This window comes from Rhinopithecus bieti, unplaced genomic scaffold (genome assembly GCF_001698545.2).
Source record: "Rhinopithecus bieti isolate Rb0 unplaced genomic scaffold, ASM169854v2 scaffold_759, whole genome shotgun sequence".
Taxonomy (NCBI): Eukaryota; Metazoa; Chordata; class Mammalia; order Primates; family Cercopithecidae; genus Rhinopithecus; species Rhinopithecus bieti.
Window position 1 is genome coordinate 744,820 of NW_016803631.1, and position 9,437 is coordinate 754,256.

General features: G+C 42.4%; 1 protein-coding gene across 4 annotated transcripts in view; it reads right to left on the bottom strand.

The window, feature by feature from the left end:
• The window catches only part of FBXO40 (F-box protein 40), a 37,286-nt gene extending 30,259 nt beyond the window's left edge, over positions 1-7,027 (bottom strand). For 3 of the 4 annotated variants that reach the window (XM_017891185.1, XM_017891179.1, XM_017891164.1), the window contains exons 1-2: positions 6,783-6,949; positions 6,562-6,672 (exon numbers count right to left, since the gene is read on the bottom strand). The gene's annotated coding sequence lies outside the window, so the exon portion shown is untranslated. The other variant, XM_017891170.1, reaches the window with a different exon arrangement.
• Positions 7,028-9,437: the final 2,410 nt, after the last annotated feature.

Consider the following 9,437-nt stretch of genomic DNA (forward strand, 5'->3'; position numbering starts at 1 on the left):
AAAAAAAAAAAAAAATATATATATATATATATATATATATGTGTGTGTGTGTGTGTGTGTGTGTGTGTGCGCGCGCGCGCGTGTGTGTGTATGCACTACAATATGGTTTCTGATATTTACAATGAAATATCTACTAGATCAAAGCACTCAGATTATAGAAACTCTTCGCTGTGAAAAGGCTGACAAAAATCTACGCCTGAGACAGAGTATGGCTAGCAGGTGCCATTTCCCTTTTAATTTCTATGCCTTGTGTTCACTTTTTTTTTTTTTTTTAGAATCAGAATCTCGCTCCTGTTACCCAGGCTGGAGTGCAGTAGCACGATCTCGGCTTACTGAAACCTCCACCTCCGGGGTTCAAGCAACTCTCCTTCCTCAGCCTACTGAGTAGCTGGGATTACAGGTATGCGCCACCACACCCAGCTAATTTTTGTATTTTTAGTAGAGACGGGGGTTTTGCCATGTTGACCAGGCTGGTCTCGAACTCCTGGCCTCAGGTGATCCACCCACCTCAGCCTCCCAAAGTGCTAGGATTACAGGCATTAGCCACCGCCCCGGCCCCTGTGTTCACATTTAAATTCTTGCTTCTTGTCTGAAAAAGCAGTATGTTCTATCCTCTTAAAAATGAACAAAAGTAGGCCGGGCGCGGTGGCTCAAGCCTGTAATCCCAGCACTTTGGGAGGCCGAGGCGGGCGGATCACAAGGGCAGGAGATCGAGACCATCCTGGCTAACACGGTGAAACCCCGTCTCTACTAAAAAAAAAAGTACAAAAAACTAGCCGGGCGAGGTGGCGGGCGCCTGTAGTCCCAGCTACTCGGGAGGCTGAGGCAGGAGAATGGCGTGAACCCGGGAGGCGGAGATTGCAGTGAGCTGAGATCCGGCCACTGCACCCCAGCTTGGGCGACACAGCGAGACTCCGTCTCAAAAAAAAAAAAAAAAAATATGGTCGACACATTTTCTCCAAAATATGAGTGTTAAAGTTCCCCTGTAGGAGATAGCAGTCAAACTAATAAAGGTTAGACTTAAATAGTCCGAAGATCTATACGGAATGTGTTGGATGTAGTTTAAATGAAACATAGGCTGGTGGAAGGACCAGGTGTGTGAGCCTCAGGCATAGCTTGTTTTTTTAAAGAAATAGGGAAGCATTTAGCACCTGGCAAGGGGGCAGCAACTCGATTTGATGCAGATTGTGGTGCTGTGTGGACCACGCAGAAAGGAGTAAATTGGGCCCAGTTCAGTGGCTCATGCCTGTAATCCCAGCACTGTGGGAGACCAAGGTGGAAGGATTGCCAGTTAGGTGGGATGGCCTTGATGAAAGATCTGGAAAAGGAGTGGGCAAATTCTACCCACTTCTTTCCATCTCCACCACTGCCCAATGCCAGGCATCATCCTTGCTTACCCGGTATAGTGCAATGGGTTTATAATCAGTCTTACTCCTTCCATTTTCACCATGTCTCAATTCACACACCAGGTCCTTCCACCAACTCATATTCCATTTAAACTACATCTAGCACATCTAGTAAAATTTAGTTCTGTGTGAATCTTTGGAGTATTTAAATCTAAATCATATTATGTTCACTGCTAAGACAGGGGAATTTTAAAGCTCCTATTTTGGGGAGAATGGATTGGCCATATTTAAAAGCAGGAAGTGTAATTTTTAACAATTTACAAAACTAGGTTATTACTCCCCCACTTAAAATTTCCAGTGGATTCCCTTCACAAGGAAATAAACTCTGAAATCCTTCTCTTGGCCCATGAGGCCATGCATGAGCTCTCCCCTGCTTGCTCCTTTACCTGACCTCCCGCCCTTATGCACTTTGCTCTGGTCTTGTCACTTATTCCAGCACAGGCCCTGTGCATCTGCTCTTTCTACCAGGAGAATTCTCCTCTCGTTCTGTATTTGCACTGTGGACTCCTTCTTGCCACTTAGTTTTCTGCTTACATGTTACCTCCACAGAGAATCCTTACCTGACACCCCCAATATAAAGTAAATCAATGAGCACTCCCATGAATAAGCTGATTTTTGACAAGTTAATCTCCCTAAAGCTAATTTATTAATTCAAAAATAGGGCTTATAGGCAGGTATAGGCAGGGCACGGTGGCTCACATCTGTAATCCCAGCACTTTGGGAGGCTGAGGCTGGTGGATCACTTGAGGTCAGGAGTTCGACACCAGCCTAGCCAACATGGAGAAACCCCATCTCTACTAAAACTACAAAAGAGTGGCCGGGTGTGGTGTCAGGCACCTGTAATCCCAGCTGCTCAGGAGGCTGAGGCACAAGAATCGCTTGAACCCTGGAGGCAGAGGTTGCAGTGAGCCAAGATCATGCCACTGCACTCCAGCCTGGGCAACAGAGTGAAATTCTGTCGTTAAAAAAAAAAAAAAAAAATAGGGCCTATAATAACTCATAGAGTTGCACAAGCATCAAATGAGATGAAATAAGGAGTGTGTAATAGGTAAGTCACTCTATGAGGAAGGTCATTCTCACGGTCAACTCCCTCCTCCAGGCCTTCCTGTGTTCCCATTGTCCTCCTGTAGCCCTTGTCTGGCCTTTCCATTTTCAGTCCCCCTCACTTCAATGTATCTTATATTCCACTGTCAGTTTGATGATATTAAAATTCTATATTTAAAAAATTATTTCCCCACTCTTTTAAGAATGTAAACCTCCACACTTCCCCCCACTTTCGGCCCCCTTTAATCACCATGAGCCATTCCTTAAGCACTTAGGAATTCAAATAGTACTGCTTTAGGACTGAAACTTTGTAGATACCATAAAGACAACTTGAAGGCATCTTTGTTTCCTAGGCCAAAATTTGTAATTTTTATTGCTCATCTGGGTTATTCTGCTCATTAAGAAAAAAGGAAAGCGTGGTCCTTGAGACTTGCCTTCTGTCTTGTGATTGACTGTGGCAGTTGGCAGAACCTGGCAAAGTTGCTGTGATGGTGAGAATGGTGAGAGAGGTTCCAGTGATGGGCACAAGTGTTGTTGCCAGCGAGGTGTGTGCAGGCAGTGGAAGGAGGTCTGACCGGAATATCAACAGAGGGTGATAATACCTCTTTAGGGCCCACCAAATGGGCTTCTAGGGACTGAAGGGTAAGTAGAGCCAACACTGCCCCCGGCATTCAGTCAACGAACATTGAATAGGATTGAATTGAATTAAACTGAACCATTAAAAAGGCAGCATTTTAAAAGCTGTGAGAGTAATTTGAAACAAATTTAGGAAGAAAGTAGAGGGATGTCAGATGTATGCTAATTGGGCTGCTTTTTTTTTAAGGTAAAAAGGAAATCATTTCGACTTAGGTTAATGTAGGCCTCATTGAAGAAAAGATCTCAGTGGGCTGGATTTATAATAGATACTCTGAGCTCTGCCAGATTGTTTGCAGGCGATTAAAGTACTTTTTCTTTTAAACACTTGGCAGTCATAGAATCCGAACTCTGGATCAGGCAGATAATAAGAAATCTGCTATTCCATCACTTCTCAAACTTCAACATGCAAAGGAATCACCTAGGCAACCTTTTTAAAATGCAGATTCTGATCCAGTGGGGCCAGGGTGAGGCCTGAGACTTTTCCCTTGCAACAAACTCCAGTTGAAGCTGATGTTCTAAGGACCTCATTTTGAAAGGAAAGGGTCTGTTTTAACCTCCTTATTTCCTAGAAGAGATACTGAGGCTCTGAGAAGTGAAATGTCTTGTCTGTGCTCCCAGAGTGTCTGGTTCTAGTCACGTGCCTTTTTTCTATTGTGCTTTGAAGTTTTATTATGAGAGTCTGTAGAAATCACAGCACCACACAAAGCTACCTGAGTGGTGACAGCCAAGGCATGTTGGCAGCTTAGATGGTACCAAGGGCAGAGTAGGACGAAGCCTGGAAGAAGGAGGAGGTGATGACCAAGTGTTGCTGGCCAACAAAGTCATGCTAACACATATAGCAGGTGTATTTAAATCACTGACTCAAGCAAAAGAGAATGGGATTAACAGATAATAGTTTTAACATTCTTTTCTATAATTTTAAAGTTAGTAGGCAAACAGGGTTGATGTCAGGGAGATATTTTTAGGCAAGGGGCCTTCTCAGCACCCCTCACATGATGTCAGTGACTAAACTATTCTGCCTCCTCATGTGGCTGGCCCTGGCAATAATGATTTATTTCTGAGCTTTAACTTCAGGGAAAGTGACAAGGTTAAAAGTTAAAGGTCAAAGATATTTTTAACTCTTAACCTATTAACCAGCCAATTAATTACTTTAATTATGCATTGTTGACCTGTTTCTCTGCTATGGAAATATTTAATTGTAGGGAAAGAAAATTTACGAAGTTAATTATTAAAGTAATCTCTTTGCCTTCTTGAGATTTTATCACAATCAATTTGCTGAGGATAATTCCCACATTGGGTTCCATAATCCTTGGCTTCGACGCTGCAATTCCAGGACCTTCACTTTATCCTAAAACATAGCCACCCTTTTCCAGATCCATTCCACTTCACAATCTGATTTCTCCAGCTATACTAGAAATCTCTCTACCTTTATACTTATTAGTTATTGAATTAGCTAGTTAATTCTCATATCTGGTGCTATTCTATAAATTTATCAGTACTATTCTATTAAATTACCATTGTCTTGGTCAAGAAAGTGCTAAAGTAACTGGATTGTCTAGGGGTATCTGGGACTCAACCTGTCTGCTTGGTTACTTGTGAGCCAGCACACCCTAGTTTCACCAGGACAGCGCCCCAGCATACACCTTGGAGACCTTGCTGCTGTGGAAGCCCTGGAAAAATTAAATGAAGTTAGGTGATTATACACAGTGAATTTGTTTGTGCCCAGGAAACAGACATAATTATAACCCAGACACCTATAACAGAGTTTTGGGGTACATATGGAGGTTACAGAGACAGGCAGGAAGGAACCAGGAGTTAAGGTATCTGAATAGTTACTTTTGGTCTCCTTTTACTTGGCATTGGTGGCTTTAGCCTGTACACATCAAAGGTCAGAGTGTACAGAATCCCTTTTCCTGCATAGGCCACTTCCCAGGATGTCCTTAGCTGAACTTTGAACCAGTGAAAAACAAGAAAATAAACACTGTTCCCTTACCTTGCCAATTTTTAGTGCATGCAACACTATACAGTTATTCTAGAAGCGAGAAACTATCTGTCTATACGTATAACTTTTGATACCTCAAGTATCATTAGTTATTCTACTTTTATCCCTCTGAATATGCAAAATTGTTCAAGCTTATAACAATCTTTGGTTTTGGTGCATAAGCCTGTATAAGTGTTTCAACTTGAAAAATATTTCACTTATATTTCATGGATGCATTTTGGACTCAAGAGAGCTGGGGAGAAGAGGGCCACACTTAGAGAATATTGTTGGAGAATAAAAGGTTTTAAACTCTGCAGAGTTTCAATAGTACATACAGAAAATACAGTTGTGCTTGTTAACCGGTAGTATGACACAGCAGATGAAATTTTAAGCTACATGAGAATGACTTGCAATTAAACACAGCAAGTGTTGACTGGAGAAAAGATCACAACATTAAGACTTTAGAAAAGAGAAATTCTGACCAAGCGCAGCTGCTCTTGCTTGTATTCTCAACACTATGGGAGGCCAAAGGGGGTGGATCACTTGAGGCCAAGAGTTCGAGACCAGCCTGGCCAACAGGCGAAAACCTGTAGAGATAGGCGAAACCCCGTCTCTACTAAAAATACAAAAATTAGCCAAGCATGGTGGCACAGGCCTGTAGTCCCAGCTACTCAGGAGGCTGAAGCAGAGGATCTCTTGAACTTAGAAGGTGGAGATTGCAGTGAGCTGAGACGGCACCACTGTGCTCCAGCCTGGGCGACAGAGTAAGACTCTGTCTCAAAAAAATAATAATAACAATGAATTAAATAAATAAATAAATAATAGAAATTCTGGGCCAGGCACAGTGGCTCACACCTGTAATCCCAGCAATTTTGGAGACTGTGGGGGCAGATCACTTGAGGCTGGGAGTTCAAGACCAGCCTGGCGGTTGAGGTGAAACCCCGTCTCTACTAAAAAAATACAAAAATTGGCCAGATGTGGTGTGTGCCTGTAGTCTCAGCTACTCGGAAGGTTGAGGCAGGAGAATCGCTTGAACCTGGGAGGTAGGGGCTGCAGTGAGCCAAGATGGTGCCACTGCACTCCAGCCTGGGCGACAGAGTAAGACTGTCTCAAAAAAGAAAGAAAAGGAAATAGAAATCCCGGGTTCTAGGCCTTCTACTTGTTTCCTCACCACCTCCTCCACTCCCCCAGATCCCTCCACCCATCACCATGCTGTAACTTTACAGATATCATAACTACTCTGGTTGATTATAGAAGAAAGAACCTAAGCTGTCAGAAAGCAAGTGCCCTACCTGCTCTTGAATTGGAAACAGAAATTTACACACGGCTGGATCTCATTCTCAGTGCCTGCCTTTCCCCCACATCTTTACATAACTAATTTGCTTAACAATCCTCTTCCACAGGACACAAAAGTGATATGCGGCTCAGCTTCATCTGCATATTCACCTCTGAATATCCTCGTCATGGTGCACCTGCTCCTGTTTGAATGCTTACCTTAATGGAACGGGCTGAGTCAGCATCTGCTTGCACCTGAACCCTTGATTGCAACTAAGCGGATTGCTGGGAGGTGGCCGGGTTGCATCAGCTGCAGTAGAGGACACAGTTCTGTTGGGAAGGCAGGGAAAGGAGAGAAAACTTCAACAGAAGTAGTCCAAGTGTTGAGAGTTAAAAATAAAACGATATCACAAGGGGCAATGTGACCAGGCTCAGCTTACGACTTTTTCCTTCCCCTGTATTTATCAACACTCAGTCTCTCCGGGAGTGGCATTTAGCAGGGGAAACGGAATGGGAAGTGAAGTTTTATATCAATAGGTTTTCCTTCCCTAGAGGAAGAAAGAAAATCCTTTTAAGAAGGATCATTTTCAAGAGCAGCCTCTCAGATTCCTACATGTGCAATCGGCAGGCCCAGCTGTGCTGGAGGAGGCTGGCAGAGCATTCAGGACTGGCTGCTGCTCTAATTATAACCATGCTCCTCACCTAAACCCATCACTGGCTGAAGCAGCAACTTGTGTAAGTGACATGCTGTCCTGCTTCAGTTTCTCCTATCTCTTATCATGACAAGTAAGTGTCTGTCCTCCCCTGGTCCTCGTCTTTCCTAGGTGGCTGGAAAAGGGAGAGTTTGTAATTCAGAAACCAGGTGTAGAGTAAATCCAGTGGGAGAGAATTAGAGGTTGTAGGAGGCTTTAGCTGTCATTTAGTCCAACTCTCTCTTTTTACAGATGAGGAGACAGAGATTCAGAAAAGGGAAATTGCTCATCCAAGGTCACACATCTTGTTAGTGGAAGAGCCAGAGGAAAGCCCCAGAGAGCTTGTTTAACTCTCAGTCTAGTGTTCTTTATCTTATCACCTTCAGACAAACTCATTCAGGATCTTGTGGGGGAAAAAAGCATATAGAATCCTGGCTTTGGTGGTTTTTTTTTTTCTTTTTTTCTTTTTTCTTTTTTTTTTTTTTGAGATGGAGTCTCGCTCTGTCACTCAGGCTAGAGTGCAGTGGCATGATCTTGGCTCACTGCAACCTCCACGTCCCGGGTTCAAGTGATTCTCCTGCCTCAGCCTCCTGAGATTCTGGGATTACAGACACATGCCACCATGCCTGGCTAATTTTTGTATTTTTAGTAGAGACCGGGTTTCACCATGTTGGTCAGGCCTGTCTTGAACTCCTGACCTCATGATCCTCCCGCCTCAGCCTCCCAAAGTGCTGGGATTAGGTATGTGATTTTGACCAATTTACTTAACAATTTTCTATTTCAGTTTTCTCCATTGTGGAATGGCAATGATACTTGGTTTGACCACATGTAACTGTCAGTACACATAAGGCACATGAATGATATGTACCACATACCAAGTGCTCAACAATGCCAGCTGTTATTTGAATGTATTTGAATGTATTTTGACTAAGAGCAGATGTGCTAAATTTGGCTGTGATTAACAGCCATCGAATTAACCTTTCCCCTGGATTCTTCCATACATATATGTCCACGGAGATAAACTTATTTGGAATGAGCAAATAGCAGTTTAAAAATTGTAAAAACTTTCTACACTGATCTTGAATCTTGAAACTTTGCTGAACTGGTTTATTAGTTCTAATAGTTTTCTTGTGGATTCCTAAGGATTTTCAAGATCATGCCATCTGTTAACAGAAATATTTTAACTTCTTTCTTTGCAATTTGGATGCCTGTTACTTCCTTTCTTGCTGTTTTTCCCTGCCTAGAAGTTCCAGCACCGTGTTTAACAAGAGCGGTGAGAGTGGCCACACTTCACTTGTTCCTGATCTTAGGGGACAAGCATTCAGTCTTGCACCAATAAGTACGATGTTGCCTGTGGATCTTTGCAGATGACCTTTATCAAGTTGAAGGTGAGGAGTTTGATTGTTCTAGTTTGTTGAGTGAATCAAGAAAGAGTGTGAATCTTCATCAAATGCTTTTTCTGTGCCCAGCAAGATGATCATGTGGTTTTTGTCCTTTGTTCTATTAATATCGTGTATTACATTGACGAATTTTTTTATGTTGAATCAATCTTCCATTCCTGAATAAACCCTACTTGGTCATGGTATCTATCCTTTTTACATGTTGCTAAATTTAGTTTGTTAGTATTTTATTGAGAATTTGTTTTTTCAAGTCAGATGCATAATGTGCCAACATTGAAACAAGGTTCGAAGGTGGCACTCACACATTCACATGAATGCCCAGTCATCACGTTGATGAACTACAAAAGGACCTTAGTGAGGAATTTTGCATCTATATTCAGAAGAGATATTACAAGTTGAGTATCCCCAATCTGAAAATCTGAGTTCCAAAACGCTTCAAAATCCAAAACTCTTTGAGCACTGATGTGACACCATAAGAGGAAAATTCCACACTTGGCCTCATGCGATGGGTCTTAGTCAAAACGCAGTCAAAACTTTGTTTCGTGCACACAGTTACTTAAAATATTGTACAATTACCTTCAGGCTATGTATATAAGGTGTATATGAAACATAAATGAGTTGTGTGTAGGCTGGTGTCCCATCCCCAAGATATCTCATTATGTACGTGCAAATATTCCAAATGCAAAACACTCCAAATCCGAAACGCTTCTGGTTCCGAGCATTTCCGATAGGGGATACTCACTATAGTCCGTACTTCCCTTATGGCATCTTTGTTCGGCTTTGGTATCCGGACAATATCGATCTCATAAAATGAGTTCCCTCCTCTTTTGTTTTTTGGAAAAGTTTGTGAAGGATTAGTGTCAATTCTTCTTTAAACATTTTGGTAGAATTTAGCAGTGAAGCCATCTGGAACTGGGCTTTTCTTTGTGGGAAGTTTTCAACTGTTAACTCAATCTCCGTGCTTATTATAACTCTGTCTTAGTCCGCTTTTATGTTGTTATAA